The sequence below is a fragment of the Schistocerca gregaria genome, chromosome 3 (assembly GCF_023897955.1).
Source record: "Schistocerca gregaria isolate iqSchGreg1 chromosome 3, iqSchGreg1.2, whole genome shotgun sequence".
Classification (NCBI taxonomy): Eukaryota; Metazoa; Arthropoda; class Insecta; order Orthoptera; family Acrididae; genus Schistocerca; species Schistocerca gregaria.
In genome coordinates, this window is record NC_064922.1 from 609,676,838 (window position 1) to 609,686,900 (window position 10,063).

A 10,063-nucleotide genomic window follows, 5' to 3' on the forward strand; every position below is an offset into this window, starting at 1 on the left:
TTATTTATTCTGTTTTGTTCTAATGCTCATGTGTGAAGTTGATGTTTCAAAAGTTATTCTGATCTTTTATGTATGTAATTATGTCATAATTTTGTAACACTGATGTATTTGTTATTTCGATTCTTTTGTAAAGCCTGTATTACTGCAAAAGTTATCTGTACTGTTATGTTCTTTAATGATATATCTTGTACCTTTGTTATTGTATTCTTATGTTATAAAATTGTAATTGACACTAGTTCATCAAATTAAGTAACTTGTAAGTTACATTTCACTGCACACGTTTCTGTTGGTCATAGTGTATGGACAATATGTGAGAAGTAGGGACTGATAGTGTTTGCACATGTGTTAATAATTCAGTAAGGGACTGGATAACAGCATTGCTGGTTGTAAGGACATTTCAAAAACAATTTTTGTGAGTGCATAAGTGGTGGTTATGGACTTGCTATATTATCCGCAAGACTCTTCAATGGTGATTGTGCGCCTGCACAGTCAAACAGATGGCTGCTGGCCATCTCTACAAGGATTCCAGTGGGTCTACACCTTTGATGACCCACCAATACCATTATTTCTACAAGGACTGCAGTGGGTCTGCACCTCTGGTGGCCCACCAATACCGTAATCTGTACCAGGACTACAATGGGTCTACTCTGTGACGACCTACGTACCAATATTCTTTAAAACTTCGACTGACTCTGCTGTGGGTTTGCTCTGTTGTGGCCCATTACCTGTCTGCATATCAAGAGTCAGCACTGTCTTTCCGTTGGAAGGACAACACTACTTCTTCAAGACTGCATGGAAATACACTACTTCCATGTGCATTTTCTTTTACTACTCAGACTTTGCAAAAAACACTGCAATTTTACTGTGATGAACGATCAGGACCGTCTTTATGGACTGTGAGAGAATTTTAGCTTCTGACCAACATTGTATCAATAAGTGTGTGCATTTGATATCTTTGTTATAGTAATTATGAAAAATTTTATCAAATCATTATTGGCCACTGCCCAAAACAATTTGTAAAATTTTTTTGTGGGGAGCATGGGGGCTATGTAAGTAGGCTGTTTAGGTTTTCTTATTGGTAACGACGCTTAGCGTTCGGTATGAAAAATCACTGGGTGTGCTGTGCGCAGTCTGTGTTTGGTTTGCATTGTTGTCTGCCATTGTAGTGTTGAGCAGTGGCAGCTGGATGCTAACAGCGCGTAGCATTGCGCAGTTGGAGGTGAGCCGCCAGCAGTGGTGGACGTGGGGAGAGAGATGGCGGAGATTTGAAATTTGTAAGAATTGGTGTCATGAACTGATATATATATTATGACTATTAAGGTAAATACATTGTTTGTTCTCTATTAAAATCTTTCATTTGCTAACTGTGCCTCTGTAGTTAGTAACTTCCGTAGTTTGAATCTTTTAGTTAGCTGGCGGTAGTGCCGCTCGCTGTATTGCAGTAGCTTGAGTAACGAAGATTTTTGTGAGGTAAGTGATTTGTGAAACGTATAGGTTAATGTTACTCAGGGCCATTCTTTCGTAGGGATTTTTGAAAGTCAGATTGCGTTGCGCTAAAAAATATTGTGTTTCAGTTTAAGCACAGTCGTGTATAAATTGTTCTAAGGGGACGTTTCAATTTTGCACTTGTACAAGCTTTAAAGCCTACAGATGACGGTTTATTTGCGAACTTTGCAAACGTAATGTTGCTACATAACGATAAAGATTTTCTGGATCGTGTTGTCTTCAGTGATGGATCGACAATCCACCCAAGTGGAAATGTGAATACACATAATGTGTGCACCTGGAGGTCAGCAAATCTCAACGAGATGGTACAGGTGCAACGTGATCCTTCTAAATTGAAAGTTTTTTTGTATCATATGCCAGCGGAAAGTTTATGGGCCTTTCTTTTTCGGTGTAGCAATTGTCACTACTTTTCCTTATCTTGATGCACTAGAAGTATGGATTTTTCGTCAATTGGAAGAAGCTGGATTGGTCTCAAGGGGCTGGATGACAGAGCTTGTTTTGCGTGACTTCCACGTTCACAAACGATCTGATGCCATGCGACTTTTAGCTTTGGGGGTTCTTGAACGAGCATGTGTGTGTGCCTCCGCTACCAACTGAACTACCCGTCCTCAGAAACAGCATTATTGGAGCAGTTACTCCAGATATAATGATCAAGATCTGGGAAGAACTCGATGTATAAGGAATGGCGCTCATACCGAAAACTTCTGTTTGAGTTGCTCTTTCATTTGATGTATTATTTACACTGAGGAAAAAAAAAATCACAACGCCAAGTAGTTGTGCGACATAAATGAAAATTCGTAGGCGTGTTTCTACATCTGGAATATGATGTCTATTCAAATTTCGACTCAGTTGCACTAGTAGCGCCACTAAGAGGATGCAAATCAGGTTTGCCTTAAATACACGCTGTAACGATCGTGAGCGTTGGTTAGCTTTGAGATTGGACGTGACAAGTTGATGATAGTCAAGAATGCCTTTAAGGCGACCGTAACATCAACACCTCAGTGAGTTCGAACAAGATCGTGTAATAGCGCGACGAGAAGGTGCATGTTTATTCTGCGATACTGCAAGTAGACTTGGCAGCAATGTAGCAACTGTACACGATTGCTGGTAGCGATGGTCACGAGAATGTACAGTCGCAGGAAGACCGGGCTCCGGACGGCCACGTGGCACTACCGAGAGGGAAGACCATCCTGTTCGGCGTTGGGCTCTGGCGAATTGTCCTGCATCTGCAGCAGCACTTTGAGCTCAGTTCGCACCACAATGACATAACGAACTCTCACAGATTGGTTACTTCAGTGATAGCTCTGAGACAGACGTCATGTAGCATGCATTCCACTGACCCAAAACCACAGCCATTTGAGAATTCAGTGATGTCAAGCGAGAGCTCACTGGAGGGTTGGGTGGAAATCTGTGGCGTTTTCTGATGAAAGCTGGTTCTGCCTCAGTGGCAGTGATGGCCGTGCGTTGGTTCGGAGGAGGTCAGCTGAGGGCGTGCAACCAACCCATACACATCGAAATTTGGAAATTTGTGGTAAGGCCTTATGGAACCAAACTGCTGAGATCGTCGAACCCTAAGTTTACGCACTGCTTAATCTAATTTAAACCAACTTACGCTAAGGACAACACACACACCCATGGCCGAGGGAGGACTCGAACCTCCCGACGGAGGGAGTCGCACAGACCGTGACAAGGCGCCCAGACCTCGCGCCATACACCTCGAGTTATGGTCTACGATGCGATTCCGTATGACATCAGAAGTAAGGTGACCAATGCAATTGTTTAAAAAAGAGGACAAACAGCTTCAGAAAGGAGGACAAAAGAAGAAAAAAAGAGGACACATAAAAAATGGTTCAAATGACTCTGAGCACTATGGGGCTTAACATCTGAGGTCATCAGCCCCCTAGAACTTAGAACTACTTAAACCTAACTAACCTAAGGACATCACACACATCCATGCCCGAGGCAAAATTCGTACCTCCGACCGTAGCCATCGCGCGGTTCCAGACTGAAGCGCCTAGAACCGCTCGGCCACAACGGCCGGCTGGACACATCAAACGGGTCAACCGCTGATGAGGATACCACCCGTCAGCTGACGGTCAATCTGTCGGGTTATTTCTTACCTTTATTGGCCACTGAGACGTACGTTCCAGCTCCACATATCTTACATTCCGCTTCAGATTCATTTCTCCCTTCTTGAAAGCCGGATATTTGCAGGAAAAGACATCAGAAAATGTACACTCTCGTTTAGGCATAACCAAAAACGTAACTCACTCGGTTACAAATTCACTTACAAATCACACGTGCACTACAGGAAGCCAAGCCAATAAAAAGCGAAGATACGAAACGAAAATTTTAAGTAATCGATATTTGCATTCGCTTATAGGTCGATCAACGATTGTGGCGCCACCTACTACTACTAACATGTAGGTGTTTATCAGGAAGGCTGTGCCAATAGTTAAAGTATTTAAGAAAATAGCAATAGAACGGGACGAATTGTAAATTTAACTGTATTTCGCTCAACTTTGCGAAAAAGCCGAACAATGTAAAAATCCGCCCGGACCCCGGACTAAGAGCTAAAAAGGAGGACATGTCCGGATTAATCCGGACGTCTGGTCACCCTAATCAGAAGCACTCTCTTGGTTATCCCACGCACGCTGATTGTAAATCTGTACGTCAATCTGGTGATTCTATCTTTTGAGCTGCCATTCATGAACAGCATTCCTGGACATGTTTTCCAACCGGATAACGCTCGTCCACATACTGCTGTTGTAAACCAACGTGTTCTATAGTGTCGACGTGTTGCCTTGGCCTGCTCGATCAGCAGATCTGTCTCCAATAGGACACATATGGGACATCATCGGGAAACTCCATCGTCTTCCACAAACGGCTTTAGCCGTCCCTGTACTGACCGACCAAGTGCAAAAAGCACTCTATCCCACAAAGTTACATCCGACAAACACCTGTACAACACTGTGCATGCCCGCTTGGATGCCTGCGTTCAACATTCTGCTGATTACACCGGTTGTTAATGTACCTGCATTTCACTATGGTTTATCTCGCGCTTATATTAACCTTAAAAAATGACATGTTCCACATCCACGAGGATCTCCTCAGCACGGATCTATGGAACGAAAAACTAATCTAATCTGTGACGGCAATATTAATCGTTTAAATATGTCACCTAGGCAAATGTATTCCCGAAATTTCATTACTCTACAGTAATCATGTTTTCCTTAAATGCATTCTTGTTAAGTTGAACGTAATAACATTCGTCTAAAGTTATGATGGCTGTAGCTGATGCAGAATACCATAAAGCGTATGGGAAGGACGGTGATTCTAATGTTTTCAATACTGTCAACTGTGGAGGTCTACCATTAACGGCACCATGGAGCTACTTCAGGACAAACGTCCTCCAGGCACACAGAACCTCGAAATGACTTACTATCTCGCACTAGATGATTCTTTTGGCTTATATAAACGTCTCCTCAAAGCGCACAGTGGACATAGTTTGATAGCGGAGAAAAGGATCTACAACTGTCGTGCGTGCAGAGCTCGCAGATGCGCGGAATGTTCATTCTGAATATTTAGCAACAAACGGTGAATCTTCCATCGCGCCGTTTACTTGGATTCTGGCTGTGCTACGGATAGCTTGTGTACTTTTGCACAGTTTCATATGAGATCGAGACGTTCTGAAATGGAAAACAGGTCGTCCATCTCGGATTCTGAAAATGTCCTCTCGGGTGAAATGAGGAAAAACGATGTTAGCCAGAAATGTAAGAGATGTGTTGAAAATTACTTCGCGACTGAAGTGGGTTCAGTGAGTTGGAAATTTTGTAGAATATGATTTATCTTAATAAGTAACACAAAAAATGTGTATTGTACTACAATCTGATGTATAGGCTATTTTCTTAATTTTCAGATTATTTGCTTTTAAATTTCCCCAAAATCGCTGTTAGTTTATCAACTGTCCTAATGTACTACGTCTATTAATCGACGAAAATTAATTTTTCAGTACTTTCCAATTCCATTTGCTTAGTAATGTCAAAGTCGTTGAAAATATCATCACAAACGTCTTTCTATGCTTCCTGCGTCTTAAATGTATCCTCACATGTTTCACAAGTGTTTTCCGACAGCACTGGTGTAAATCGCACTGTAGAAATCAGCGAATCCACATAAACATCTTGTAAACCGCTCATTTTATCAGAATAACCGTGACAACAACTTTCAAAAACTAGTAATAAGAGGTACTTTTAAAGAGAACAGAAACTGAACCGGGCGTGTGTGAACGCCTTGATTGCTCTCGGCCCCTTGGATACGAGTTCGCTCCTACAGAAACTCGATGAATCCCGTTCCTGTCGATGGAGTATACGGTGCTCTACTATTTATGTTAGGTACCGAATAGAAACAGAAGTTTCACACTTGTCGGCCGCGACCGAAAAAGAACCGTAAAGGAGCTGAACCGAAGGATACCGCATACGTGTGAAACAGGCCTAATGCTGCCTGCCTGACAGGCACAAGCCTCGAGCAGATTACAAGCTAACAGATTCTACACTACTGGCCATTAAAATTGCTACTCCAAGAAGAAATGCAGGTGATAAACGGGTATTCATTGGACAAATATACACTCCTGGAAATGGAAAAAAGAACACATTGACACCGGTGTGTCAGACCCACCATACTTGCTCCGGACACTGCCAGACGGCTGTACAAGCAATGATCACACGCACGGCACAGCGGACACACCAGGAACCGCGGTGTTGGCCGTCGAATGGCGCTAGCTGCGCAGCATTTGCGCACCGCCGCCGTCAGTGTCAGCCAGTTTGCCGTGGCATACGGAGCTGCATCGCAGTCTTTAACACTGGTAGCATGCCGCGACAGCGTGGACGTGAACCGAATGTGCAGTTAACGGACTTTGAGCGAGGGCGTATAGTGGGCATTGCTGGAGGCCAGGTGGACGTACCGCCGAATTGTTCAACACGTGGGGCGTGAGGTCTCCACAGTACATCGATGTTGTCGCCAGTGGTCGGCGGAAGGTGCACGTGCCCGTCGACCTGGGACCGAACAGCAGCGACGCACGGATGCACGCCAAGACCGTAAGATCCTACGCAGTGCCGTAGGGGACCGTACCGCCACTTCCCAGGAAATTAGGGACACTGTTGCTCCCGGGGTATCGGCGAGGACCATTCGCAACCGTCTCCATGAAGCTGGGCTACGGTCCCGCACACCGTTAGGCCGTCTTCCGCTCACGACCCAACATCGTGCAGCCCGCCTCCAGCGGTGTCGCGACAGGCGTGAATGGAGGGAAGAATGGAGACGTGTCGTCTTCAGCGATGAGAGTCGCTTCTGCCTTGGTGCCAATGATGGTCGTATGCGTGTTTGACGCCGTGCAGGTGAGCGCCACAATCAGGACTGCATACGACCGAGGCACACAGGGCCAACACCCGGCATCATGGTGTGGGGAGCGATCTCCTACACTGGCCGTAGACCTCTGGTGATCGTCGAGGGGACACTGAATAGTGCACGGTACATCCAAACCGTCATCGAACCCATCGTTCTACCATTCCTAGACCGGCAAGGGAACTTGCTGTTCCAACAGGACAATGCACGTCCGCATGTATCCCGTGCCACCCAACGTGCTCTAGAAGGTGTAAGTCAACTACCCTGGCCAGCAAGATCTCCGGATCTGTCCCCCATTGAGCATGTTTGGGACTGGATGAAGGGTCGTCTCACGCGGTCTGCACGTCTAGCACGAACGCTGTTCCAACTGAGGCGCCAGGTGGAAATGGAATGGCAAGCCGTTCCACAGGACTACATCCAGCATCTCTACGATCGTCTCCATGGGAGAATAGCAGCCTGCATTGCTGCGAAAGGTGGATATACACTGTACTAGTGCCGACATTGTGCATGCTCTGTTGCCTGTGTCTATGTGCCTGTGGTTCTGTCAGTGTGATCATGTGATGTATCTGACCCCAGGAATGTGTGAATAAAGTTTCCCCTTCCTGGGACAATGAATTCACGGTGTTCTTATTTCAATTTCCAGGAGTGTATTATAGTAGAACTGACATGTGATTACATTTTCACGCAATTGCGGTGCACAGATCCTGAGAATCAGTACCCAGAACAACCACCTCTGGCCGTAATAACCGCCTTGATACGCCTGAGCATTGAGTCAAACAGCGCTTGGATGGCGTGTACAGGTACAGCTGCCCTCGCAGCTTCAACACGATACCACAGTTCATCAAGAGTAGTGAGTGGCGTATTGTGACGAGCCAGTTACTCGGCCACCACTGACCAGACGTTTTCAATTGGTGAGAGATCTGGAGAATGTGCTGGCCAGGGGAGCAGTCGAACATTTTCTGTATCCAGAAAGACTCGCCGGCCAGAGTGGCCGAGCGGTTCTAGGCGCTAGAGTTCGAAACCACGCGACTGCTACGGTCACAGGTTCGAATCCTGCCTCGGGCATGGATGTGTGTGATGTAGTTAGGTTAGTTAGGTTTAAATAGTTCTAGGTTCTAGGGGACTGTTGACCTCAGAAGTTAAGTCCCATAGTGCTCTGAACCATTTGGACCAGAGCACCTGCAACATGCGATCGTGCATTACCCTGCTGAAATTTAGGGTTTCGCAGGGTCGTAACGTACGTGAAATGTAACGTCCACTGTTCAAAGTGCCGTCAGTGCGAACAAGAGGTGCCCGAGACGTGTAACCAATGGCATCCCATACCGTCACGCTGGGTGATATGCCAGTGCGGCGACGAAGAATACACAGTCGCAATATGCGTTCACCGCGATGTCGTCAAACACGGATGCGAGCATCATGATGCTGTAAATAGAACCTGGATTCATCCAAAAAAAATGACGTTTTGTGATTGGTGCACCCAGGTTCGACGTTGAGTACACCATCGCCGGCACTCCTGTCTGTGATGCAGCGTCAAGGGTAACCGCAGCCATGGTCTCCGAGCTGGTAGTCCATGCTGCTGCGCCGAGGCCGTTGGGATCCAGCACGGCGTTCCGTATTACCCTCCTGAACCGACCGATTCCATATTCTGCTAACAGTGATTAGATCTCGACCAACGCTAGCAGCAATGTCGCGAAACGATTTACCGCAATTGCGATAGGCTACCATCCGACCTTTATCAAAGTGGGAAACGTGATGGTACGCGTTTCTCCTCCTTACACGAGGCATCACAACAACGTTTCACCAGGCAACGTCGGTCAACTGCTGTTTGTGTATGAGAAATCGGTTGGAAACTTTCCTCGTGTCGGCACGTTGAAGGTGTCGCCACCGGCGCCAACCTTGCGTGAATGCTCTGAAAAGCTAATCATTTGCACATCACAGCATCCTCTTCCTGTCGGTTACATTTCGCTTCTGTAACACGTCATCTTCGTGGTGTAGCAATTTTAATGGCCAGTAGTGTAGTTGGTACGGTGGTCGCCGCGGAGACGGCGGGCAGCTGTGGACCGGCCAGCGCTCGGGCAGCGCGGCCCCCCTCAGATGCTCCGGCCGACGACAATGGCCGCTCTCTCCGGCCCCTTGTGTCTGCCCATTCTGCAGAAGCAAAATAGCCGCCGGGGCTGCACCCTCGTTTATACCTGCACCACACCGCTGCCTCGGCCCGGCTGACACCCACGCCAGCGCGCTTACAACAGCGACCGATCTCAAACTTCTGATACACAGATTTCCACGCCCCATATCTGTCGAAGAGATGACAAAATTCGCGACCCGTTATCAGGGATATAAGCACATCTACAGGAGTGGAAATCAGTATAAGGGCACGATTATTTGTAGGAAAATTAACATTTTCGGTTGGAATATTTGTGTACAGTGAATATGCAATAGTATGAGATTCTGTATACCGCAAATGCAGTCATTTTATGTCAGTAGCACAGTGTATAAAAAGACATCAACGACTCGGGTGCTAGAGGGTGGAATCCGGTGTAAAGGCAGTCAGCTCTGTGCAGCGTTAGTGCATACATGTGCTAACTACAGATAGGAAGCAGACACCATTAGTGACAGTGCGTGTTGTGATATAAACTGCGATTGTGACAAGACCACTCGGAAAACAGTTATCATGTGATACGAAACTCCTCCCGAACAGGTGATGAAGGCCCAACGCTACTGATCAGCCGCCGTGTCATTCTCAGCTCATAGGGGCATGTGGTCAGCACACCGCTCTCCCGGCCGTATGTCAGTTTCCGAGACCGGAGCCGCTACTTCTCAATCAAGTAGCTCCTCAGTTTCCCTCACAAGGGCTGAGTACAGCCCGCTTGCCGACAGGGCTCGGCAGAGCGGATGGTCACCCATCCAAGTGCTAGGTTATCACGTGATGAAAAATCAGAAATCGCTGCGCACAAAGAAATGGGACTCTCTAATCGTCAAACCTCCAAGAAGTTGAACCGCTGACGTACAGTGGCTGATAGTTTCGTTACAGAGCAGAAAATATGTTCAAAGAAAAAAATCGTCTAAGGCATGAAAAGGGTTACTTTTGCGGAAAGCAAGGGCCACAAAACGTTAATCTTCTCAGCTTATTGCTTATTTACAGTTGTCAGTAACTGCCAAA